The 26,823-nt window shown below is 45.5% G+C and overlaps 1 protein-coding gene across 9 annotated transcripts in view; it reads left to right on the plus strand.

Annotated features, from left to right (window-relative positions):
* The first annotated feature begins 381 nt into the window (after positions 1-381).
* The window catches only part of STRBP (spermatid perinuclear RNA binding protein), a 167,699-nt gene continuing 141,257 nt past the window's right edge, over positions 382-26,823 (plus strand). For 3 of the 9 annotated variants that reach the window (XM_069582496.1, XM_069582491.1, XM_069582488.1), the window contains exons 1-2: positions 23,228-23,393; positions 26,404-26,531. The gene's annotated coding sequence lies outside the window, so the exon portion shown is untranslated. Of the gene's footprint in view, positions 602-18,893; positions 18,992-22,718; positions 23,038-23,201; positions 23,394-26,403; positions 26,532-26,823 lie in introns of those variants that run through there. The other 6 variants (XM_069582494.1, XM_069582486.1, XM_069582487.1 and 3 more) reach the window with 5 other exon arrangements.

The raw sequence follows: 26,823 nt of genomic DNA on the forward strand, positions 1-26,823 counted from the left end.
TCACCTGCCAGTACAGGGGGTTGCAGATCACATCCCTGATCAGGGAGCTAAGATAGCACAGGCTTCCTGCCCCCTGCCCAAAAAGAAAACCAAAACATAAAATAGAAGCCATATTGTAACAAATTCAATAAAGACTTCAAAAAAACCAAGAAAGAAAACACAACTGACAGTGATTAGTGATTCTTGTAACGTGATTATCCCTGGAATGAGGAAGCCCTGTGAGTCAAGGTTGAGAAGATAACTTGGAAGCCAGTTTTGTAATTGACTCTGTTTATCTTCTCTTTAACTACAAAATTCATATATGCTTGTAAGAAGTGAAACAACCCACAGCTGGGATGATTAAAAAAAAAAGTGAAAGTACTCCTTCCTTCCGCCACAGTTCTCTCCCCAGAGATTAGATGTATAGCCCCTAGATCTTCTCTCAGACCTTTATAAACTCTGTGTGTGTGTACGTGTGTGTGTGCGCGGGCACACACACGCACCCATGTATGTAATTTGTTGTTGTTTTGCAAAATGGAATCCTACGTAGGATTTCACTGTCACCTCACAATGGACAGCTCTACCTTACACTTTTAAACTTTCGTTTGGATTCCACGGCTGGGTAAGTCATGATTTGCTTATCTTTCTCCCTAACAGTGCAGTAACAGCTCATCCTCACATGCGTACCCTTGCATGACTGAGCAAGTATCTCTCTAGTCTGGGTTCCTGGCAGTGGGATGGGAGGTCAAAGTGGTTAGACATTGTCACACAGTCAAGTTGCTCTTTTAACTCTAAAAATTCTGAAAGAAACCTGAAGCGAAGCTGGAATCTGTCTCTAGCACCAGCTTCTGGCTGTCCTCTGCCTTGAAGCAAACCACAAAGGAATCTTTCTCTTGTTAATTAACTGGGGTTTTTATTAAACACCTTCCCAGCTAGCCAACCGCTCTGACCCAGCCATTCCTGGGAGACATCCTGATGAGAAGTTTCGTGTTTTAATTTATACATCTTCGATGACAGCTTTTGTGTCAGAGTATGTGCTCTATAATCAAATATTAAATGATCAGAGAGACACTGTTCTTCAACAGCAAACACATATGAAGCCCTGACTGTCTGCCAGACTCCTGGGGAGAGGGGTGTGGGCACTAAGTCTCGGCCTCTAAGGATGCAGAGTGCAGTGGAGGAGCTGGGGGTTCAGGCCAAGGATGACGACAAGGTGTGGTCATTGGATCATGGGGCCCAGGGGAGAGAATAAACTGCTCTCTCCTTGGGGAATATGGAAAGTGGACGTTCAGCTTGATCTCAAAGGCTCGGGAGGCCTTTGCCAGGTGAGGAAGAGAGAAGGGATTCCGGGCAAGGGGAGCAGTGGTGGATAAAGGCCCTCCTTTTGTAATTTAAATAGGAAGCTGCAAAGTGGAGTCTGGTGTGGCTAGGAGATTAGTTGTAGGGTAAGGGAGGTGGGGTGGGGGGGTTGTCCATTGGAGAAGAGGCTGGAAAGGAAGACTGAGGCAAAACCACAAGGAGCTGCAAATTTCAGGTCGAGGGGCTTACACTTTATCCTGGAAGAGATAGTGAGCCATTGAAGGTTTAGGTAGGGCTGACACCATTAGACCTGTGTTTTATTTATTTATTTTAAGAAGTTCTTTATTTTGTTTTTGTCTATGCAGCATGTGGGAACTTTATTCCCCAACCTGGTATCGAACCCTTGTTCCCTGCAGTGGAAGGGTGGAGTCTTAACCGCTGAACCACGAGCGAAGTCCCAGACTCGTGCTTTATTTTTTGTAATTACCAGCTTGATTTTTGTATTTATTACACCCCTATTTTGTTTTTTACGTCGTTTTATCACCAAAACCATTTCTTGTCACCGCTTGTCATGTGTAACATGTAACCTTATGACGTTTAGTTTCATGCTTTTTGAAATGGTGTCCTGTAACTTGCTTCATTGCTCGTTATGCTCCGGGATTTGTCCTTGTTGTGTAGCTGTGGTTCCTTCCTTTTCTACAGTGTGTGATACTCCTGGCATGAAGTACTATCTTCCAGGTTTTTCATATTCCCAGTGCCCAGGTGTGCTTTTATGAATGAGGCTACTGTTTATAAAAGCTGCATCACTGCTGCTGTTTTGAGCAGGGTTTCTGAGGACGACTCAAGAAGTCTCTGTGTGCCACCACCGCCTCCCCCCGCCCCCAACCACCACTTAAAATACCCTAGGCCAGACCTGTGTTTTAGAAAGATCACTCTGGTGATATATGGAGAGTGACTCACAAGAGGGAGTCAAAAAACCTAGAGGCAGAAAAGGCCAGTAAGGTTTTTTGTGTTTTTTAAAAACATTCATCCTTTTTTATTATTTTTATTTATTTATTTATTATGCAGGAGACCCAGGTTCAATCCCTGGGTCAGGAAGATCCCCTGGAGAAGGGAATGGCAACCCACTCCAGTATTCTTCCCTGAGAATTTCATGGACAGAGGAACCTGATGGGCTACGGCCATGAGGTCGCAGAGTCGGACACGGCTGAGCAACTAGCACTGCTTAAATATTCGTTTATTTATTTGGCTGTGCCAGGTCTTAGTTGCAGCATGTGGGATCTAGTTCTCTGACCAGGGATCAAACCTGGGACCCCTGCATCGGAAACTTGGAGTCCTAGCTGCTGGACCACCAGGGAAGTCCTAAGACCAGTAAGTTTTTAACTAAAGCTATTCATATTACTAAAATTCTTTTAAAATGTGAATTAAACAACAAAGATGATTTTTAAAAAAACTGCTTAGTTCTATGGTAAGTGGTGGAGGAAGACCTACTACCTCTGGCTTCTCTCACCACTAGTTGATTGGAAAAATAAGACATACCATCAGTTCATTTCTCAGGCTCATTTGTAATGAAATGAACAAAACTGAAAATAATAATGAGATGCCTTATTTCACCTACTATTGGCAAGAGTGTCAAGAAACAGGTACTTCTTAAATATGGTAATGGCAGTGTATGTTGAAACAGAGTTTAAGTTATAAGAAGCCTTTAACAAAAGTATATGTACCTTTTTATCTAAAAATTTTGCCTCCAGGAATTTATGTTAAAGATAATAATAAAAGAAGAAAAATACTTGAGAATAAAGGTATTTATTAATCTGTTATTTATGACCACAGAAAATTGGGAGGACTTAAATGTCTAAATTAGGAAAATTATTAAGTAAATTATGGTATAACTACATTTTTGCACATGTTAAAATCATGTTTTTAAATCAATACCTAATAGCATGGGAAATTTACTGTTCTATAATGCATTTAAAAGCAGTATATAAAGCTATATAGAGCATGATTCTATTTGGGTTTTCTAAATATGTGATCTGTTTCTAACTCTACCTGGAAAAAATCCACAATATGATTAATTGTGGGTTTCTGACTAAATTTTATTTTCTTCTTTATTGTTATTATATTCTAAATTTTCTGTAGTCAGAATGTAATACTTTAATAATTAGAAGAAGCCATGAAATTATTTTTTACAATTAAAAAAACGGAAAGGAAATCCATACAAGTAGATACAAATGACTAATAAAAAATGCTCAACCTTGCTAGCTATTAAAAATGCAAATTAAAGTAGCTGTGTGACGCTATGTTTTAGCTGACCAACTTTAGAAGAAAAACCTGCTAGTTCACAATATGTTTTGGCAACAGTTTGGTAAGAGAAACACTCCTATACTGAAAATTTGAGTGTAATTTGGTTCAGGCTTTCTGAAGAGCAGTTTGGCAATATATATCAAAATTATTAAATGTATATAATTTCTCGATAGAGTTGAGTTTGAAGATATGTATTTGTAGTCCTTGAATAGCTTAAGGAAATAATTAAGGAATTGTGTATTGTATATAAGCAAGAAAGCCTATCACAGCACTTTTAAAATATATAATAATGAAGAGTTGTTTGTTATAGTACTATATTTATAGATATGGAAACATGTATAACATATTGTTAAATTTGAGGCTCTCCAGGTGGCACTAGTGGTAAAGAACCTACCTGCCAGTGCAGGAGACACAGGTTTCATGCCTGGGTCAGGAAAGATCCCCTGGAGGAGGGCATGGCAACCCATTCTAGTATTCTTGCCTGGAGAATCCCATGGACAGACGAGCCTGGCAGGCTATGGTCTATAGGGTCGTAAAGAGTCAGACACGACTGAAGCAATAAAATATAGATAAAAACCTGCCCTTTGTGTGATCCCTTAAAAATTATATGTACATATATGTAATAATTAGGTATGGAAAAGCGTCTGGAAGAATATACCCCCAAATGTTAATATTGGTCATATCTAGGCAGGTGGGATTATGGTTATTTTTAGATACCTTCAAGACTTCCCTGGCATTCCAGTGGTTAGGACTCCGTGATTTCATGACTGAGGATGTCATGACGGAGTCCCTGGTAGAGGGGCTAAGATCCTGCAGGCCATGAGTAAGACCAAAAAAAAAAAAAAAAAACCAAACAAATGGCAACAACAAGTGAAAGTAAAAGTATCTGACTCTTTGCCACCCCATGGACTAGAATTCTCCAGGCCAGAATACTGGAGTGGGTAGCCTTTCCCCTCTTCAGGGGATCTTCCCAACCCAGGGATTGAACCCAGGTCTCCCACATTTCGGGGGGATTCTTTACCAGCTGAGCCACAAGGGAAGCCCAAGAATACTGGAGTGGGTAGCCTATCGCTTCTGCATTGGATCTTCCTGACTCAGGAATCAAACTGGGGTCTCCTGCATTGCAGGTGGATTCTTTACCAATTGAGCTATCAACAAACAAACAAACAAACAAAAACTTCAAAATAAGAATTTAAAAACTTTTACAGATTTTGAAATACAAATTAAAAATTTAAAAACTTCCCAGCTAACAAGCAGGCTGAATGCTCAGAGCTAAGTGCTACCATGGGTTCTGCAGGGTCAGCCTCCAGAAATAGGCTACAGGAACCTCCCTGGATGAGTGAGAGCCCTGCAGTTTTGGTCCATGGAGGAAATGCTTCCCATTTGCCTCCTTCCCAGGGTGGTCCCGACCTGTAGTATGATGGGGTCCCTGGGAGAGATCTCAACCTCAGGGTGGGGCCAGTGCTGGCTCCTGTCACCTGACCCCTGGGACCTGTTCCTCCCAATTTTCTCTGCTCCCTGCCACCCACCACTGAGTGTGTGTGCTGTGTACATGCTAAGTCACTTCATTTGTGTCCGACTCTGCAACCCTGTGGACTGTAGCCCGCCAGGCTCCTCTGTCCATGGGTTTCTCCAGGCAAGGATACTGGAGTGGGTTGCCATGCCCTCCTCCAGGGGATCTCCAAGCTTCTTTGAGTTTCTCAGATGAAACCTGCTTTTCCTTTCAAAAGATCTCAGCTGGAAGGGTCTCTGCTCACTAAAATATTCTTCCTTCTCCCTTCCTACTTTTCCATCACCTGGAGGAGTCAACTCTGCTTCATGTTTCATCTGAAAAGTCATCTCTTACTTTTGTATATGATACTTATATTTACTATCTTGAGTGTGGTGATGGTTTGTGGGTGTCAATATATGTCAAAATGTGACAGATGTGTATTTTCAATATATGTGCAGTTATTACATATTAATTCTACTTCAGCAAGCTGAAAAAAGTAACTTCCCTGGTAAGGTAGGTCTGAACTCCTTCTGTCCCCACCTCCAATACCCCAACCATATTAACCTTCTTTAGTCTGTACCATGAGTAGGAGTAAATGACTCATGTTTTGCATGGTGATGAATGAATGATTGAGGGTAAAGGAGAGCCAACCTGTGTTCAGAGGATGGTGGAGACTCCAGGAGGGAGGAGGAGGCACCGTAGGAAATCTGGAGATGGCAAGTCCAGAGAGGTCATAAGTTGGAGGTCAAGCCAGATCTGGGTGTCCCATCGTTGAGGGCATGGCAGATAGTCTGCCTCAGCTTCCTCAGTCTAAAAATCGAGGAGAATTATAATATCAATAATGATAATATTAATGTTAAGCATTATTTTTGTTGATGTTTAAATGATTTAAGCACACAGCTTAGAACAGTGCCTGACCTATTGGAGATGCTAAGTGTTCTTATTGAGCCTTGTTTGGCTGTGAATAGCCCTGGTGATCGATAAGTCTGGGAGCCCCTGGTATAAACCTTTGGTCAATTTGGATTCAAGTTGAAGGCGGGTGACTTCAGGGGTCATCTCCTCTCCCTCAGAGACCCATCTCATCCTCTGTCCTCTTCCAGTCCACTGTTTGACAACCCCCATCCCTTCAACCTTCTCTGCAGTGCTTGGAACCCCTGCCAGTTTCTCTACGTGATCTTGCAAAGCTGTTTTTCTACAGCCTCCTCTCTCCTCACGACAGGGAGGCACATATGTTGCAGCTTATGCTTCTATTTAGAGTTGGGAATTTGAGAGGGCGCACACACGTGGACAAGAATTTGTGTGCATTCTCATGTGGAACTGTGGGCTTGTGAACACACGTGTGCCCATGCACGTACATGTGCTTGCATAGACCCACATGGTTGTCCATTTACCCATTTTCATGGACACATGAGCCCCTGAATGACTGTGTGAGCGCATGGAAGGGTATGTGTTTGGAGTATATACACACACGCACTTGTGAGCAGACAAGGATGCCCACGACCATGTGCTTGTTTGGTGTGGTGCAGTAGGATATATTCTACGTGCATCTGGGTTTGTGTGTATGTTTGCACATGTGTGCTTTTGTGTATCTGTGTGCATATGGTGTGAGCTTGCTTCTCCTTGCGCCCCAGGAGGCAGCAAGGCAAGTGCAAACTACAAGGAACAAAGGAATAATCTGCATAATTTAGCCTTTGATCTCTGCCACCCCCAAGCCTCCTTTGCTCTCAGTCCAGCTGCCAAGCTGTTTCCCCAGCCCTGCAGACTCTGTCTTTGAGCTTTGTCTTCTGGAAGCCTCCACCTCTCCTCATCACCCCACGAGAGGAACAGGGATAGAAAAAGGTAGTGAGCATGTATTGATGCCTGTGGTGCACCAGGCACCTGATGCTTGACATGCATTCGCAAATCTTTGCAGCAGTCCAGCAAAGTATAACCACTTTTCCCATTTGACATTTGAGGAAGCTAAGAACCAGGGGAATGACTGTACCTCTAAGGGATGGAGCTAGAATTCGAACTCAAAGCCCATACTCTTTCCCCTCCACAAGATTGTCTCCTGGTGCATGCCCAGGTCCTGAGAAGTTAAAGTCCAGCCAGAGCTCCTGGAGGAGGGGATATCCTGGGAGACATGGTCCGATGCGGAGGGAAAGGGAGGGTAGGCTGGGCATCAGTAGGGGCCCCAGAGTTTGGTCAAGAGGGCAGAGTGGAGAAATTCAAGATGTCTGAGTGGTCCCTGGGTGGAGTTGGGGAGAGCAGGGGATTGACCAACAGCAGAAAGATGAAAAAGCATCACCTTTTCCATTCCTGGTTTCCTTGGTGGCTCATACAGCGAAGAATCTGCCTGCAATGCTGGAGACCCGGATTTGATCCCTGGATTGGGAAGATCCCCTAAAGAAGGGAATGGCTACCCACTCCAATATTCTTGCCATGGACAGAAGAGCCTAGCAGGCTATATAGTCCGCGGGGTCGCAAAGAGTTGGACACTACTGTGAAGGCTACATCAAATATCTCCATTTCTCAACTGGAAAATGTGTGTGGGAGACAGATTTTAGGTCTTTACAAGCTCTTGTTAAAACTAGTATTTGTTGACTCTACTGTGCTAACTCATGTGACCTCATAATCATTTTATAAGATAGTTATCCCTATTGTTCCCGTTTTACTGATAAGGACACTGAGGCTCAGAAGGGCTATGTTGCTTGCCCAAGTGGCAGAGCAGGAAACAAACAGGGAGCTGTCTGACCCCCACTAGGCGTCCCTGTTTGAAGGTTTAAGACAAATAGTATATAAAATACAAATGACATAGCAGGCACTAAAATGATATATAAAATACCAATGACATAGCAGGCACTCAACACATAGTAGTGAATAGTAATCACGGTGATGATGATGAAGATGTGTTTTGCTGAGGGTTGAAGCAGCATTACATTCCTGAAAAATCCCACACTGCTAGTGATCTTTTTTAGAATAAAGGCGTCTTTCCCTTCTGTGCTTGTGACAGCCAGACCAGACTCAAAGCCCAGCCACCACTTTTAAGCCTTGTGGTTCTGAGTGCCCTAACCAATATGAGCACCATTTTCTTACCTATAATGTGAGGATAATAGCCCTGCCCAGTTCCTCAAAAGGCTAAATGCAGACTTACCATATGACCCCAGTAATTCCACTCCCAGGTGTTTACCCAAGACAAATGAAAACAGAGATCCACACAAAAACTTGTACGTGAATCTTCTCAGCAGTGTTATTCATTTTTGCTTGTTATTTGACTGCCTATGGTCTTGGTGGTGGCACACAGGATCTTTGTTGGGTCCTGTGACCTCTGTTGTTGTAGTGTATGGATTCTCTAGTTGTGGAGGGGGTGCTCGGTAGTTGCTCAGTAGTTGTGGCACACGGATTTAGTTTCTCTGTGGCATGTGGGATCCTAGTACCCCAACCAGGGCTTGAGCTTGCAGTCCTTGCATTGCAAGGCAGATTCTTAACCACTGGACCACCGCGGAAGTCCCAAAGCAGTGTTATTCTTAACAGTTCAGATCTCTATCATCTGATAACTGGATTAAGAAAATGCAGTATGTCCATGTGGTGGGTGGATTGTACATACATACAATGGATTCATCAATAAAAGGGGGTGAAGTATTAATACATGCTGCGGTGAGGATGATCCTTGAAGACACTGTACTTGGTGAAGGAAGCCAGTCAAAGAGATCACATAGTGTGATGCCACTGATATGAAATGTCCAGAATAGGCAGATCCATAGAGACAGAGAGTAGCCTAGTGGTTGCCAGAAAGAAGAACGGAGAATGACTGCTAATGGGTATGGGATTTCCTTTTGGGGTGAAGAAAATGTCCTGGAATGAGATCGTGGTGATGGGTATACCACTTTGGGAGTATACTAAAAACCACTGAATTGTACACTTTAAAAGAAGGAATTTTGTGGCATGTAAATTATATCTCAATAAAAAACACAACTCTATCTCACGGGGCGGGGAGCGGGGGGCTTGTGATGTTTAAAGGAGATAACAGAGCCTGCCTTGTAGCCTGCCTTTTTAAAATGCTAGCTACTGTGATTACTGTACTTATTCCTAAATGATAGGTATTATTTAGGTCCTTAACCTGCTTTTAGTTCCTTAACCTCCTCAGGGCTTCAGACTCCTCACCGACAAGCAGGAGTGATACTCCTTTAATTAGTTAGGGTTTCTTAGTCACAGATACCTACTCTGGCTCATGAGTATAAAGGGAATTTATTGGAAGGCTGTAATGTAGATGACTTTGAGTCAAGGACAAAGAGCCAGACTCAGAAAGAAAAGGCCCAAGGACAGAATCTAAAGAAGAGTGCCACAGAGGAGGGATGGAGTTACTGGGGAAGCCTGGGGCTCCGGAGTCAGGCTGTCTGGGTTCAAATCTAGCTCTGCCCAGAAGGGCTGTGGGGCCTTGCTCTGTTGGCTCAGTTTGTTCAGCTGCTAGACAGGGAAGAGGGGAGGGTTATCAGGCCTCCTTTGTAAGATCCTTGTGAGGGTTCAGTGAATTAATGTCCATCAATACTTATCTTAGTGCCTTGTACTGTAAACACTCAATAAATATTACTGTTATTAACAGGGCCTTATCACTGGGATGATTCAACTTGACTCAGTTTTTCTGACCGTGCCTCACTCTGTTCAAGGTTCAGGTCTAACTCAGGTCACTCACCTATTCCTTGACCAGGCAAGGATGGGAAATCTTAATTGACAGCCCACCAAGACTGCAGGCTATGGGACAAAAAAAAGGAAAGTGAAGTCGCTTAGTCATGTCTGACTCTTTGTGACCCCATGGACTGTAGCATACCAGGCTCCTCTGTCCATGGGATTTTCCAGGCAAGGGTACTGGAGTGGGTTGCCATTTCTTTTTCCAGAGGATCTTCATGAACCCAGCTCTCCCACACTGCAGGCAGATGCTTTACCATCTGAGCCACCAGGGAAGCCTTAAGAGAGGTGATACCCAAAGGAAAAGACTGAGGAAAGAGGAGCGGGGCTTAGCAACAAAACCAACCCAAGCCCCCTGCAAATACTCTCAGATGTTCGGAAGATCAAAGATAATATGAGCAAAGTTCTGGCATGTTGTGGGCTCTTAGTTACTGGGATTCTTCTCAGCTGATGACTGTTCTCTACCTGGGAGTTCTGGATTTTTCATTACCATTGAAATATAATTTGGGGACAGATGGTAAAGGCATTGAATGGTATGTTAAGGCATTTGCACTTTATTCTATGAAAGAAGCAGGGAGGACCATCTCCTGAAAACCCCACAGCACGCTCACAATCCCCTGTACTGTGGTCCCTATCCCCTCAGCTGTGTGACCCCCAAACAATTTACTTAGCATCTTCAGCCCTGTTTCCCTGTGCATAAAATGTGTGCACATCTTAGGTCACTGTGGGGTTTAAATGAGATAGTATTTGCAAAATAGAACAGTGTCTGGCCCAAGGGAAATGATACAAAAAAAAAACCATAGCAATGATTTATTTATAAAACATAGTTAAAAACTCTGCCTCACCAGATTGGTGGGAGAATCAGTTGGGATCAAAGAAGCTGTAGCACTTGCACGGTGCCATGCCGCAGAAAGGTCCTTCCGTGATTGTGATCACCACAGGCAATGAGACACACCGTTGGTCTAATTACAGGCTTTTTGGGTGAAACAAAATAGCGTTAAATGTACATGTTAGTGATGGGATGGAGCCTGATTTCAGAAATATTAAACTATGAAAAGGGTGTGTCTTAGAGTGGAAGAAATAAAGTATTGATAATTCAATGTTTCAAATAATTAAAGAATGTTCTCATAGAGTCTGTTACCAATTTCCCAAAACTTAGAACACAATATTGCTTGCTTAATGCTAAAAGGGCACTGAGCATAATTTAATCTTTCCTTGAAGCTTCTGAATTTCCTTGAAGGCAAGATCAGCAATTTTAAAATACACTTTTAGATCCTCTAACTCAATGATTCTCAATCCTGACTGCACATTAGTATCCCCCAGGGAGCTTTTAAAAAATACCGTTGCCCGGGTTCCATTTCAAACCAATTAAATCTCTGAGTCTCTGAGGGAGGAGCCTGAGCACTGGAATTTTTCGAAGCTCCCCAAGTAATTCTGATGCACAGAGTCTGAGAGCTGCTCTTCCCAGCAGAGGTTGCCACTGTGTTTGGAGATGAGGTTGAAGAGGTCTGTAGAGGCTGGATCTTGGAGGGTTTCATACAACACAACACAGGCTCAGTGTTACTCTGTAAGATGGGGAGTTACCAAAGACTTAACAAAATTGTTCATCTGGTGTGAATTCAAGTTAGAATGGCCACTCTGGGGACCTGTGGGGATGACCTGGAGTTAAGACAGGAGGAAAAGGACTTCGGGGAGAGGCCACTGCAACTATGCAGATTCTATTGGTTATCTGTTGCTGCGTAACAAAACAGCTCCCGAATCTCCTGGCTTTAAGCAATGATTTGTTATTTCTTCTGATTCTGTGGATTGGCTCTGCAGTTCTCCTGCAGACCTCACTGATGCCCCTCAAACAGTGGCTTTCCGTTGGTGGACTGGTTGGGAGCCAGGCTGGCTGGAGCAGTCACACTTCTCTCCAGATGGTCTTTCATCCTTGACTTCTTCTCAGCATGGTGCTCTGGGGGCAGTGTTCTAAGAGAGTGGTGACAGAAACTGCAAGATGTCTTAAGGCCTAGCCTTGGCAGTCATACACTAACCCTTCTGCTTGATTCCACCAGCCAAAGCAACGTACAAGGCCAGCCCGGATCCAAGGGGTGGGGAGAGAGCCTCCACCTCTTGATAGGAGGCAAGGCAAAGTCACGTTGCAAAGGGGTGTGCATGTGATAGGAGGAATTTGTAGACTTATTTCACAGTCTACCACACAGATGGAAAATGCTGAAGCCTGGCCTAGGGCAGGGCAGTAAAAAGAAGTGAATGCATTCATTCAGTCAGTCAGGTGGCTAGCCATTCATTCAATAAGAATTGACTGAACACTTCCGGGATGTCCGGCTCTGTGCGTGTTAGTCGCTCAGTTGTGTCTGACGCTTTGCAACCCCATGGACTGTAGCCCACCGGCTCCTCTTCTGTGGGATTCTCCAGGCAAGAATACTGGAGTGGGTTGCCATGCCCTCCTCCAGGGGATCTTCCCAACCCAGGGATTGAACCTCTGTTTCTTGCATTGCACGTGGATTCTTTACCATCTGAGTCACCAGGGGCATTGAGGGGGATAAAGCTGTAACTGATGATGAGAGAGTACTACTCTCATGGAACTTACTAGCTATGGGCAGGGGAGACATGCAATATAAGGCAAATCAATATACTATGGTTCAATGTGGAATTGAAAAGTGCTATGAAGAAACATAAAATTGGATAAGGAATGAGAGAGAACTATTTTAGATGGGGTGGTCCAGAAAACCCCTCTGAATAAGTAAAATCTGAGCAGAAATCTGAAGGAAGTGAGGGAGTAAACCATGCAGATGTTTGGAGGAGACCAGCAAGTGCAAAGGCTCTGAGACAGGAGCGTTCTTCATCTGAGAAGTGGTAAGGAGTCCCATGTGGCTGGGACACAGTGAGTGAGGGAGGGATTGAAAGACGATGAGGTGGGAGAGGCCAGTAGGGGTCAGAGACTGTGGGACTTTGTAGGACACGATAGACTTTCTGGAAAGGGAGAGCTTTTGGTATCTTATATAAGAGCATAATCTTTTGTTCCCAAAGGCTGATACTAGCTGCTGCGTTGAAAAGATTGAAATCCGGGAGACCAGTTAAGAGGTTATTGCTTGGACAACATCTGTAGTGGAGAAAGTGGTGAATAAACATCAGATTCCAGGTATATTTTGAAGGCAGAGCTGATAGAATTTCCTGAACTGTTGGATATGAGGTGAGGGAGGAGAAAATAAAGTCCAAAGCTTTCGGCTTTAGCAGCTCAGTCAATCGTCGTGCCATTTAATTTGCTGAGATGTGGGGTCCCTGGTGAAGGAATAGATGAGTTGGGCGGAAGCACAAGTTTGGTTTTATGTATTTATTTATTATTCAGTATAATCAGTAGAGATATACATATATCCCCTCCCTCCTGAGCCTCCCTCCCAGCCCTCTAGGTCATCACAGAGCACCGAGCTGGGCTCCCTGTACCACAGCAGCTTCCCACTAGCCAGCTATTTCACACGTAGCAGTGTGTATATTTCAACGCCGCTCTCCCAGTTCGTCGCCCCCTGTGCCCCCCTCATGTCCACGTATCTGTTCTCTATGTCACAAGTTTGATTTTAGATATGTGAAGCTTGAGATGCTTCTAAATGTCCAAGACACAGGCAGTTAGCCGCTGAGTCTGGAGTCCAGGCTGGGGTTGCAGATGGCAATCTGAGCAGTCTCTAGGGCTTTGTCAGATCTTGAGAGTGGAATGGATCACTTATGGAGTAGGTGTGATAGTGAGGAGGTCTGAAGACCCAGTCCTGGGGCACTCCAACCCCAACAGAAGAAGGGTTAAGGGAAAGGATGTAGCCCATCGGGACTGAGAAGGAGTGGCCAGTGAGGTGGGAAAATAAGGAGGGCTGTGGAGTCCTGGAAGAAAGATTTCCCAGAAAGTCCTGGAAGCCCCGGAAGAAAGATTTTCCAGAAAAGAGCAGAACAGTGGTACTGGATGCTGCCGAGGCTTGGCAGAGTCATAGTGCCAAGACAGTGGGGAAGAGGCAGGGAGTGGGGTGCATTAGACAGGTAAACTGAGGCAGAGAAAGACCTAACCACAGGGATTCAACAACATGGAAGACACAGATGACCTTGATAAGATTAAGTGGAGCAGAGTACAGTGGGGTGAGGATAGAATAGGATAATTGCAGAGAAAGTCATGTGTGTGTGTGTGTGTGTGTGTGTGTGTGTGTGTGTGTTGTGAAAAAGTGGAATATTTGTATGTTGGTGGAATAGTTTACCAGAAAGGGAAAATTATCAATGATGCAGGCATGAAAGGGGGTCAATTGCAGAAACAAAGAGCACGTGATCCGGTGGACAAGGGCAGCAGCAGGCCTCAGGTAGCAGCAAGCACAGTTCTTCCTTTGTATCCAGAGTGAGGGCAGAGCTTGAAAAGGGCTCCGAGGCAGGTAGATTGAAAGATCTGGCGTTTGGAGGGTATGGAGAGTCCGGAGGCATTTGGAAAGTAGAACAAGGAATGAAAGCAGCGACCTCAGGATGGAAGGCGGCTCCCAGCAAGACCATCTCTTATCAACAACCTCTCCCAACACCCCACCCGCGCCCGGCCTGGCGCCAGGCCGAGGGGCTCTCTGATGACTCACTCAGTGTCTCAGCCGCGGAGATGCTGAGGAGTTCACAGCCTAAGGAGGGAGACAGACCTGTAAACCCACAACTTCAATACAATGTGTTAATAATAAAGACCCATTCAAAGTGTTTTGAGAACAAAGAGGGAGGGAGTAACTCTGCCTGGAGGGGTCAGAGAAGGCTTCACAGAGGTGAAATTTAAATGAGGCTGCAAGGGGGACAGGCTGGCTGAGGGGAGGAAGGTCATTCAAGGTGGAAGGGACGTCATGCAAAAGCTGCTTTCACAAGATGGGCAAGATCCTTTTACCGCTTCTCTTTCTGCTCCACCTGTCTGTCTCTTTTCTTCCTACCGCTCCCTCCCCACTCCCCCCACCACCACCCTAGCTGTTGTCTCTCAGGCTTTCTTGGTTCAAGAGGAAATTTTTCTTTTTTGGAAAGTTTAATAAACTTCCGTTCAGCCTGTACTGAGTCATGACAAAGGTGTGTTTCACACTTAAACAAACGTCTCAGATGTTATTTTTTGTACTTGAAGCACAAGCTATTTTTAAAGAAATCCAAACTCACTGGGACTCAGCAAGGACGATTTCTGTGACCTCTTTTTAAGAAGTGAGCCTTTGAAAGGAGCATAGTGACCAGTGGTGGCAGCATAAGAGGACCTCCTGGCAGTTCTTTCCTTTAAATGTTTCAGTGAGCCCCTGAGTAGCTTCACCTTACTAAGGCTTGCATTTTATCTTGGCTATCTGGTCTTCTGGAAAACTTTCAGGGAGTATGCAATAATTATCCAGTAACAGAATAAGCAGAGATGAGGCCTCCACTCTTAGAGGTAGACCAAGATAATGGTAGGGAGAGGGGGAGGACGGAGAGAATAGGCTGGATTTGAGAAAAATTCATTTTTATTTTTTTGCCAAACCCTGCAGCATGTGGGATCTTAGCTCTCTCCCCTCCAACCCCTCCCCCCACCCAGGGATCAAACCCACACCCATTGCAGTCTTAACCACTGGACCACCAGGGAAGTCCCTTGAGAGAAGTTTAAACAGAGCAATGAACAGGGGGCAAAGCCATTTCCCATAGTGGCGCTGTACTAATCTCTGTATGGGAGGCCTGACTTTGCTATCAGTTCCTTCCCTCCCTGAGCATACGTAGCACTCCTCAATGGAGTCTATATCTCCACCCACTTGGGTCTGGTCGGGCCTGTGACTACCGTGATCCACTGAACCCAGGGACGATGATGCTGGGCCAGTTGTAGGGCTAGCTTTAAGAGCTTCTGCTGTGAGAATCTTAAGACATACAAAGAGGCTGAATATAAGTAGTCCAGTTAACATTTCACTTGAGCTCCCCAGCTAAGAGAATGAGTGAACCATCTTGGATGTTCAGCCCCACTGAACACTTCAGCAGAATTCAGCCCCAACTGACCTCTGACTGTAACTTCATGAGAGACCCCAAGTGAGAATCATTCAGTGAAGCTCAGTCAACCTATAGGACCATGAGAGATAATAATTACTCTGTTTTATTCCAAGATAGACATTTTAAAACAACAATGCCAGTATCATTCCTAACAAATAAGATTATTGAGAGAAATTCAAAATCTCTTTGTTACTGTTTTTTTCCTTTATGCTTAGAATATATCTCAATGAAGATGTATGGTCAAAAGTACTTTCTTTTAAGGTCAGTTGGGGTAATTTTTTTTTTCCTGTGGGCATGTTATCAACCTCATATAAAGTTATGTTCATGTTTTGGCTTGTTTTTCATATTAGGGATTATTTAAAATTTTATATGACTTAATGATTTAAATATTTACATAAATTATTTATGGGATTTCAAAGTCAAAGCTATTTCACAAGGCTCATTTAGAGAAGCCTCACTTCCAATCTTTTTCCCTCTACTCTGTTTTCTTTCTCCCCCATAGAACTCCTTTTAAAGCTTGGTTTCTCAATCTTGGCACCACTATTTTGGGCTGGATTATCCTTTGTTATGGGGGGAAAGAGAGCTATTCTGTGTATTGTAAGATATTTAGCATCATCCTTGGATCCTCCCCACTAGATGCCAGTTGTTATAACAACCAAAAAAAAAAAAAAAAGCCTCCAGACATTGCTGAATGTCCTAGAAGAGGGGTTGAGGGGATGAAGAAGGAATTACACCTAGTTAAGAATCACTGTTTTAAGGAAAATGATTTCTTGCTGGCTTGAATATTTGACCCCTAGTCTAAAATATCTGCATTTTATGTTAAACCCATCATTTTAGGCAATCCCTTTGGACCAACATGAGCACTAAATTTAGGGCATTAAGAATCACTCATAAGATGGCTGTCCCAGTCATCCAAAATATGCTTATATTATTAATATTTGTAGGTTATAAGATATATAATTTAGAAACTTCTCTTAGAACTTGTGGACCCTAAAAATGTGTGCACCTGGAGATCCAGACACCGCAGTGCTTTCCCTAGTTTGCAAAGTACTGGGGCTGGGTGATTTCTTAGGGCATTCCTGATGTCTGAAAGTAATCTTATCCTAAAAGTCAAGAAACTTGCTTTTCAAACAGGAACGGACAGCACAGTGATTGAAAACACCAAGTTGAATCCCAGGTCTTTAACTTGTCAGTTCTGTGCCATAGTACAAGTTACATACCTTCCTGGAGCCTTAAATTAAAATGAAAATTAAAATCCTACTTTATAGGATTGTTATGAGGATTAAAGACGTGATGTGGAGTTCCTTGGCTGTCCCATGGTTAAAGACTCCACACTTTCATTAAAAGGGTTTGAATCCCTAGTTAGGGAACTATGATCCTGAGTGCCAAAAAAAAAAAAAGACATAATGGATGTTAAGTGCATAATGTACTGCCTAGAATATAATAAGTGTTTAATAAATGTTGGCTCTTAGTGTAATTACTATCAGGGCTAGGTGGTGGTGTGCCAGGGACTATTCAGAGCCACTCGATAGATGAGGAATATCTTCTAGAGTGAATTTCTTCTTGAAGAGTTGGAAAAATGGGTTAAAATTTTTTTTTGTTTAACTTTTTATTTATTTTTATTTTTGGTCCCACTGGGTCTTCATTGTTTGCACAGGCTTTCTTTAATTGCTGCAAATGGGGGCTACTTTCCAGGTGCAGTGCACAGGCTTCTCATTTCGGAGCTTCTCTTGTTTCGGAGCACAGGCTCTAGATGCGTGGGTTTCCGTAGCTGCAGCGTTTGGGCTCAGTAGCCGTGGTGCACAAGCTTAGTTGCTCCATGGCACGTGGAATCTTCCCGGACCAGGGATCAAACCCACGTTCCCAGCATTGGCAGACGGATTCCTATCCACTGTGCCACCAGGAAAGTCCCAGGCTTTGAATTTTTCTCCTAAAGGGAAGTAATTTAAAACATTATTTTCATGTTAAACATGGGGATAAAAGGTGAGATGTGTATGAATTTAAAAGATGAAAGGTGAGACTTCAAAGAGATGTTATGCTTGAAGTGGATGAATTTGGGCTTTATCCTCAGACCTCCTGTGAGAGAACTTTGGTGGAAACTGTCAGCAGTAGATGGGCTGTTTTGCATCTTTAACTGATAGAAGTATCAGGGATATTAGAAGTCCTTCTGGAATTCCTGGTATTTTCTTGTCTTTTTTGAGGTTTGGTAGGGCTGGGAAAGTCTGCTGGGCATACATTCAATAAATATTTAAGTGCCTACTCTATGCCAGGCACTATTCTAAGGCATACAAAGAGAACAAATCAAAGAAACATTCTGCCCACGTGAAACCTTCAATCTACTGGTCATTCAATAACTATCATAGCCTCAACGAGAGAACTGAAATGGGGAACAGGAGGGGCAATAGGTTCAGGGTTTCGGGGAAGAGATCCAGCACTTATGAATAGTTTCGTAGCTTGTGAGACGTTCATATAGATATCCTGAACAGGCTGTTGAATGAAAGCCTAGAGCTTTTATTTTCTACTCTTTTTTTTTTTTAATTAAGTTGATATGTTGCATTTTCATTTTTCTTCGGTTCAAGAAAATTTAATTTTTTTTGGCCTCGTAGCATGTGGGATCTGAGTTCCGTGGCCAGGGATTGAACCGGGGCCCCCTGCAGTGGAAGCATGGAGTACTAACCATTGGACCGCCAGAGAATTTCCTCACTTGGAGCTTTTAGATATTTGTGGTGGAGTTTTGGTAGTCATAATGGCATTTATCGGAGGGAAGTAAAGAATGCTAGATGTCCTGCAATGTATGGACAATTAGGCATCATGATTTTTGGAATGTCACACTGGACATTTACATAGGTGAAAGTTCTATGTACAGTTATCTAAGCCTAACAACTAACTCCCTTTTTCAAACAAAGACAAAGTACATTCTAGCATGATTTTAATATTCCAGGGAGGCAAATACTATGCAAAGTGAATGAAGATTACACCTTTTTGTGTTCAGACTCTACGAAGGGTTATTCACCATTTTAGAAAATCGTGTCAGCAACCACAATTTTGCTGTGATGTTCAAGTCTCCTCCAGTTGGCAACTGAAGCTGTTGGTTTTGGGTCAATGGTTCTCAAACAGCAAGGTGCATGTGATCACCTGGGGATCTTGTTTCTTTTCTTCTTTTTCTATAAAGAATAGAAGAGACTGTTTGGAAGACAATGGAAAGAATCCAGGAGAGAAGAAGAGGCTGACCACAACAGAGGCACGTTAAGGGATGAAGTCCCTTAGAGGGTAGGTAAGGAGGGCATCCAGGCACAGGGGAAGGACCTGGTCTTGGTGAGAAGAGCTAGGTTTTGTAAAAAGAGGGGAGGATGAGAGAATGGCTGAAGGTACATGTAGATTTAGAAAGATGATGGCACAAAGTTGAGGGATGTCCTATCCCCTAGGTCCCACCCCCCACTTAGGTCAGACTGGCCACCTTTCTGTTTCTAGCTTCTTTCTACTGTGGCCTAGGGTGGGGGGAGGGGTGGGGAAACCAAGAATCGGAACACCAGACTGACTTGTACCTCTCAGGGCAAGTACTCTGGAAACCAGGAAATATACTGGAATAAGAGAAAACAGAAACAGACTCACAGACATAGAAAACAAATTTTTGGTTACCAAAGGGGAGGGGAGAGGGTAGGGTAAACTAGGAGTATGGGATTAACAGATGCACACTGCCACGTATAAAATAGATAAATAACAAGGGTTTACCATACAGCACAGGGAACTATATTTAATATCTTGTAATAAATTATAGTGGGAAATAAATTTAAAAAGGATATGAACATATATATAAACTAAATCACTTTTATGTATGCTGCTGCTGCTAAGTCGCTTCAGTAGTGTCTGACTCTGTGCAACCCCATAGACGGCAGCTCACCAGGCTCCCCTGTCCCTGGGATTCTCCAGGCAAGAACACTGTAGTGGGTTGCCATTTCCTTCTCCACGCATGAAAGTGAAAAGTGAAAGTGAAGTTGCTCAGTCATGTTCGACTTTTAGCGACCCCATGGACTGCAGCCTATGTACTCAGGCAAGAGTACTGGAGTGGGGTGCCATTGCCTTCTCCGACTTTTATGTATATATATAAAACTAAATCACATATATATATATGAAACTAAATGGAAAAAGCAAGAGCATTCCAGAAAAACATCTACTTCTGCTTTATTGACTACACCAAAGCCTTTGACTGTGTGGATCACAACGAATTGTGGAAAATTCTTCAAGAGAAGGGAATACCAGACCACCTTACCTGCCTCCTGAGAAATCTGTATGCAGGCCAAGAAGCAACAGTTAGAACTGGACATGGAACAGACTGGTTCAAAACTGGGAAAGGAATACATCAAGGCTGTATATTGTCACCCTGCTTGTTTAACTTACATGCAGAGTACACCATGGGAAATGCCACGCTAAATGATTCACAAGCTAGAATCAAGATTGCCAGGGTAAATATCAACAACCTCAGATAATGCAGATGATACCACTCTAAGGGCAGAAAGCAAAAAGGAACTAAAGAGCCTTTACTTGAAGATGAGGGTGAAAGAAGAGAGTGAAAAAGCTGGCTTAAAACTCAACATTCAAAAAACTAAGATCATGGCATCAGATCCCATCACTTCATGGCAAATAGATGGGGAAACAATGGAAACAGTGAGAGACTTTATTTTTGGGGGCTCCAGAATCACTGCAGATGGTGACTGCAGCCATGAAATAAAAAGATGCTTGCTCCTTGGAAGAAAAGCTATGAACAACCTAGACAGCATATTAAAAAGCAGAGACATTACTTTGCCAACAAAAGTCCGTCTAGACAATGGTTTTCCAGTAGTCATGTATGGTTGTGAGAGTTGGACCATAAAGAAAGCTGAGGGCTGAAGAATTGATGCTTTTGAACTGTAGTGTTAGAGGACTCTTGAGGGTCCCTTGGGCTGCAAGGAGATCAAACCAGTTAATCCTAAAGGAAATCAGACCTGAATATTCATTGGAAGGACTAAGGCTGAGGCTGAAACTCCAATACTTTGGCTACCTGATGTGAAGAATCGACTCATTGGAAAAGACCCTGATGCTGGGAAAGATTGAGGGCAGGAGGAGGAGGGGATGACAAAGGATGAGATGGTTGGATGGCATCACCAACTTGATGGCTGTGAGTTTGAGCAAGCTCCAGGAGTTGGTGAGGGACAGGGAGGTCTGGTGTGCTGCTGTCCATGGGGTCAAGTTGGGCATGACTGAGTGACTGAATGGAACTGAAATCACTTTACTGTACACCTAAAACTAACACAATATTGTAAATCAGTTATACTCAAGTTAAAAAAGATATTGGAGGGAATTCCTTGGTGGTCCAATGGTTAGGATTCCTTGCTTCCACTGCTGGGACATGGGTTTGATCCCTGGTCAGGGAATTAAGATCCCACCTGCTGCCCCTTGTGTCCCCTTCCCCCTCGCCTCAAAAAAGATACTGAAATAAGATATACTATTGAATACTTAATGCTGTCCAGTCCTCCATTTAAGAACATTTTTACATTTTACAAAGTACCAAGCATCATACTTAGTGCTTGAGATATATTTCTCATTGGATCCTTACAACAACCATATTTTGTATGCAATATTATTATCTCACTTGATAGATAAGTAAGACCTAGGGAGACTGATTTTCCAAGGTCACACAGCTAGTATACCCTGAACCCAGATTTTTTCACTGCAGCTTGTCCCTCCTTCCCCTAGCAGACTCATGTTCTTCCTGAAAAGCCTATCTTTAATGATCTCATCTCACGTGTTCCCCATCCCACCCAGGACGAGAGATGACCCTGTCTTCTAGGTGCTTATAGTCCAGGAAGGCATCAGACAGCAAAAAAAAAAAAAAAAAGATTACAGTCTAGTGCTATAAGAATTCATCATTTCATGAGGCTGTTGTGCCAAGTGGAGGGAGTTTAGACAGTGCGTTGGAGGCAGCTAAGGAGTTCTGGGGCGAATACATTCTGAGATGGCTGATAAGAACACCAAGGAGTTTTTCAGGAGGATAAATAAAGGTATGGTGGTTGGGGGTGGGGAGAGGGTGTTGAAAATGATTTGGGGCCTAGCACCTGGCTCAGGAGGCTCAGAAGTGCCATACTATGTCAACTACAGTTCTTAAGTTCAATGTGACTGGAAGGTCAAGTTGGCCTAGAGGAGGAGGGAAAGAAAAGGGCACTTAAACTTAAGGTCAGATCACTCAAGCTTTTTAAGTTGATTTAGAGTGTTTACACTTTATTCTGTGAATGAAGCAAAGTGTCAAAATGTTTGGGCCTAGTATGTTTAAAAGGTGGAAGGGCCCAGATGGGGGTGCTGTGGGAGATCCCTGCTGTACCCCCAGCTCTCCAAGCCTTGGCACTGAGCGGTCAGGTCGTTTCCACTCTAGGCTTGAAATTCCTTTAGGGCAAGGAATTTCCTATCTCATTCACCTGTGCATCCCAGCCCCCAGCACAGAACCTGTCATGCAGGAGGCACTCAGACAGGGGTCCGACCTCGCTGGCAGAATGCTGGATGCCAAGAAGGTGCTAGCTAGTGACTGGTAAAATAAAAAGCAAATCTTCCTTTCTTCCCCAGCAGTGCCGGGCCAGGGTTCAGCCGAAGTCTGACCTAACTCTAAGGAGGTCAGAGAAGCCCTGGCCCCCAGCTCAGTCCCAGGGAGGTCCCTGAGGGGTGGGAGGAGAGGAGGTTGTTGACTAAAATGCAACCTCTGCTCAGTACCTGCAACGTGCTAGAAGAATTCGCACCTATTGTCTTTTCACCTATTGTCTCTCTCTTTTTTTTTTCTTCCATCCCAACGGCTCCTAAATCAGAATTACTGTCCCAGTTTCCCGGACCAGGAAACTGAGGATCAGAGTGGTTCTGTAATTTGGTCAAGGTCACACAGCTGGTTGGTGCTGGCGGGGTGGAGGCTGGGTTTCAACCATTTACCTAGTCAAAGCTCATTAACTTCCCCCTCCTCCACCTGAGGAGGCGTTACGGCACCTACTCTATTTGCGTAGCCGCGAGGTCGGGGATACAGCGCACTGGGGCGCGGGGCGGGAGAGGCCGGCTCGCCCTAGCGGCGACCCGGAGCCGCTCCCAGATTCGGACGTTACGAAGTTTCCGTGGATTTCGCTCGCCTCCCTTCCGCAGCTCGTCCCCGCTCCGCAGCACTTACGCCGCTAGCGCAGTAGGGCTCAGGTGCTGCCGCAGGCGGGGGCCTGCCGCCGGGAGGGAGGCAGGGACGCAGTTTACGTAAGCGTCTCCTCGCAGGTGCATGAGGCCGCCACCAGCGTGTGCTCCTTGCGCGCTCCCAGGTGCGTAGTTGGCGCAGGCGGCGGCGCGGCACGGCGGCGGCGGGCGCTGGCCGGCGCTCTCAGGTGCGGTAGAGCGCGCGTGGAGGGGGCGCGCGACGAGTGAGGGGGCGGGCTTTCCGTTCCCCGGCAGCCGCGGGGCCCGCCCCCTGGCCCGGCCAATGGGCGCGCTCGGCGACGTCACGTGCTCGCCGCCGCCGCCGCCGCCGAAGCGGAGACCGGAGCCGCGAGCGCCACCAGGGCAGCAGCCGCCGCAGCCGCCGCCGCTGGGCTGAGGAGCCGGAGACGCAGGCTGACGAGGTGGCGGCGGCGGCGGAGCGGGAGCAGGGACCGGGCGCGGGCAGAGCGCGGCGGTGCGGGTAGGCTGCGGCGGAGGGGCAGGCGCCTGCGCGGCGGGCCGTCCCGGGCGGGCGGCGGTTGAGGCGGCGGTTGAGGCGGTTGGCGGTGCCGGCCCGGGCCCCGCATTGTTTGTTGTGCGTCCTTAGCAGCGGCGGCAGCGGCGGCCGGGGCGGAGAGCAGGGAGCAATCCCGGCCCCCGTGGCTCCGGCATTGTGGCCGCCGCCGCCGCCGCCGCAGTTGCGGTGCCCTGGCTGCTTCGGGCAAGGGCAGCCGGCAGTCTTCCTCACCTTCGTGGAGGGTTGGGGGGGGGGGGCAGGGTCCCGGCCCCGAGCGGGGAGAGGGCGTGGGCTGTGTGAGGAGACCCGGCGCTGGGGGCTCTGGGTAGGATGGAGGGTGAAGGGCTCTGGGCAGGTGGAGGACGTTGGGGGCAGGGGCTGGGGGAGAAGCTACGGGGGGCGGCTGGAGGGTGTGGGCAGATTTGGTTGAGAAGGAAGGGTGGAGGGATCTGGCCCACTGGAGGGTGAGGCCTTTCGGCCAGATTGGGGAGACCCATGGGGGCCGGAGCGAGTGGGGGCAGCCTGTGGGGGTTCGGGAGGGTGTGAAGGAGGCTTAGGGAGGACAGGGGGTGAGTGTGATGGGATTGGAAGGAATCGAGGGAGGCATGGAAGAGGCGGATGTCCCGGCCGGGGCTGCGTGTGAGGGGCACGGAGTGGGGCCAGATAGCAGGAAGACGGTGGACAGAAACGTGAAGGGAAATGTGGAAGAAGGTGTCCGGCTCGGGGCAGTGTGGCAGGGTGAGCGTGGAAAGAGGTTGTGGGGGGTGGGTGGAAGGAGGGTCTCTGGAGTGATGGAGAGGGAAATGGAGGGTGTTCAGGCAGGAGGAACGGGAGGGTAGGCCCAGAGGCTTCAGGAGACCCGGTGAGCGGTGTGAGGACAGGGTTTGTCCAGGAGGGAGGCAGGAGGGTGCTGAGGCTGGACAGATGGGCCTTGCCAGGGAAGAGCATGTGAGAGGAGAAGCAGGTATCTGATCTGGTGAGGCGCTCAGGGGAGAAGAGTAGAGGGCGGGCGATTGGAGCAGGGCCTGAGTTTGAGGGGTTTGGGAGAGAAGTCCTGACGGTAGTGAAGGGTGGTGGGGACGGAGAGGAGGTGCTGGGGCATTTAGTAGAGATCAGAGTGAGTGAAACGGAGGGTGTTCTGGAGGAAGTATGAATGAAGGTGGGGAGTATCAAGAGAGGGGACTTAAGGGTTGGGGAGACTTTGCAGGGGACCAGTGGAGTGCAGTGCGGAGGGCCAGAGGTGTGTGTGGGGGGAGGGAAATGTTCTTGGAGTGGCAGGTGAAGTGTGAGGACAGATGGAAGGGTTTCTAGGGCAGGACCTGTGGAGGGAAGTTGGGGAGAAGGAAAGAGAGGGGGTGGGGGGTGCGTGCTGAAGGGAGATGAGTAGAGGGGTGCAGTAGGGGTAAGTTCGAAGAAGTATACAGGTCTGTGTACAGTGTGGGAGGGAGAGAGGCATGGGTTTGGGGGCTATGGTAGAAGTGGGTAGGAGGGAACAAAGGGAAGGAAAGGGGGAAGATAGGATATTTTTGGGTAGAGGATGCTGAAAAATGCTTAGTGCCAGTAGTGGGGTAAGGAAAGGGTAAGGTGGGTATGTGTGTAGACATGTCTGTGACTAGAATGGGGTAGGTTGGGTTTGGGGCGGTGGTGGGGGAAGTAGGATGCCCAGGTTTAGAGCAGGAAATGACTATTCAGGCTGGAGAGAATTAGGATAACTGGTTGCTTGAAAGAGTGTGGAAGGAGTGGGTGCTGAAGTGTGAGGAAAGCCTGGAAAACTTTGGGTCTTGAGAGACTAAAGGAGCCACCATGTTTTGGGTCAGTGAAAGTATGTGGAAGGGCAGAGTGTAGAATTTGGGGGAGAAAAAACCCTAAAGGGAGAGGATTAAATTACTGCCTTAGAGGAACTGGAGAGTGTGTGAGGGTGTGTGTAGATCCTGGAATGATGTTAATGGAAAATGGAGGACATTAAGCCCTTTACCGTATATGAAAGTTCATGCTTCTAGGATCAGAGAGATCAGGAAGCCTTGATTTTAGTTCCAGAACCCAGTGAATGGGGATGGGATAAGGGAGAGCTGAGTACACACTCCCAGGTTAGAGGAGCTGTGGGTGGAGTGTCATTCTAGCACATTGCCCTGATGAGTGGGCAAATAGAGGAGCCACGCAGGGTCAAGAGGAGAGCACCTGGAGTGAATAGAAGCAGGACTACAGCAGGTTCAGGGCAGGTTTCTTTGTGAAGATTCTGCAAAAGAGCAGGGCCTAGCGTGTTTGAGGGCTGTGTATCAGAGGGAGGAAAGGATACCTTGGTGCGGTGTATCAGATACCTTGGTGCTTTCTGGGTAATAGGGCAGTTTTCAGGCATTTGAGTGATGTAATATCTCAGTCCCATGCTAGAGGCAGACAGAGGTAATGTATTAAATACATCCAGCTTCTAAAAGTGGCAGGAATGGAGCTTTATGACTTTCAAGGTGGAGATAACAGATCCTCGGTTGTCTCCCAAATAGTTCAAGTCAAATTTATTAATAGAGGCTTTTGGATTTTCTGTTATTTTAATTTGAGTTGGGGAGTGCGGTGTTAGCTTTATTGAGGAAAGACTTTGGGGGTTATGTGGACATATGAAATCACCTTTAGGTGTTTGAACACAGACTTTTCAGCAAGTCTTGTTCAGTGTTCTGCGGCTTGTGTTAGATTCTTTGGGATTTGAAAGGATTAAGGAAACTGCTTTGAGACTGCCTCAGTAAGCAGTGTTTTCTAGAATCTTGGAAAGCGATTTCCTTTTTGATAGTTGAAGGTTCAGTCTTGTCAGATTTTGCAAAAAAAAAAAATTATTTCATCATGTTGTAGATGTAGCTTCAATTATTGCTTTGTGGGCTTCGGGTAGTGTTTAATGTGGTACCTAGTATGATCTCACATGAAAGGTCTTCTTTGGTACCTTGGGAAGCTTTCTGGGTTGATTAGTTTTCTTCTTTTGTCCATTTAGGAAGTATCTAAATTGTTAGTTTGAATAATGCAGCCATTGTGAGTTCAAATAAGTTTGAGTGGAAGTGGGAATCTTGCCTAAACATAATGAGGCTGAACAGAACACCACATTTTAAGTAATCTCTATCTGTAAGTATAAATATTTTAAAAATAAACTGGAAACCAATCATTTTTAAAATCCAAATTTGAAGTGTATCATGAAGGCAGCAAAATAATGCTCTAAAGGCATTGCTGTAAGATTTTATTTTTGGAGGGCAAAGTTTTTAAAAATATAGATGCCTTTTATTGAAATTCTTAGCAGTGTTTTGAGATTTGATGCATGTATTTAATGTAATTATAATGAACATGTTTGACCCCTTTGGCTTCCTGGCAGAGAATTTGAGCAGTAAGGTATAAGATGAATAGAGTGACCTTTGAAAAT

Source organism: Ovis canadensis, chromosome 3 (assembly GCF_042477335.2).
Source record: "Ovis canadensis isolate MfBH-ARS-UI-01 breed Bighorn chromosome 3, ARS-UI_OviCan_v2, whole genome shotgun sequence".
Lineage (NCBI taxonomy): Eukaryota > Metazoa > Chordata > Mammalia > Artiodactyla > Bovidae > Ovis > Ovis canadensis.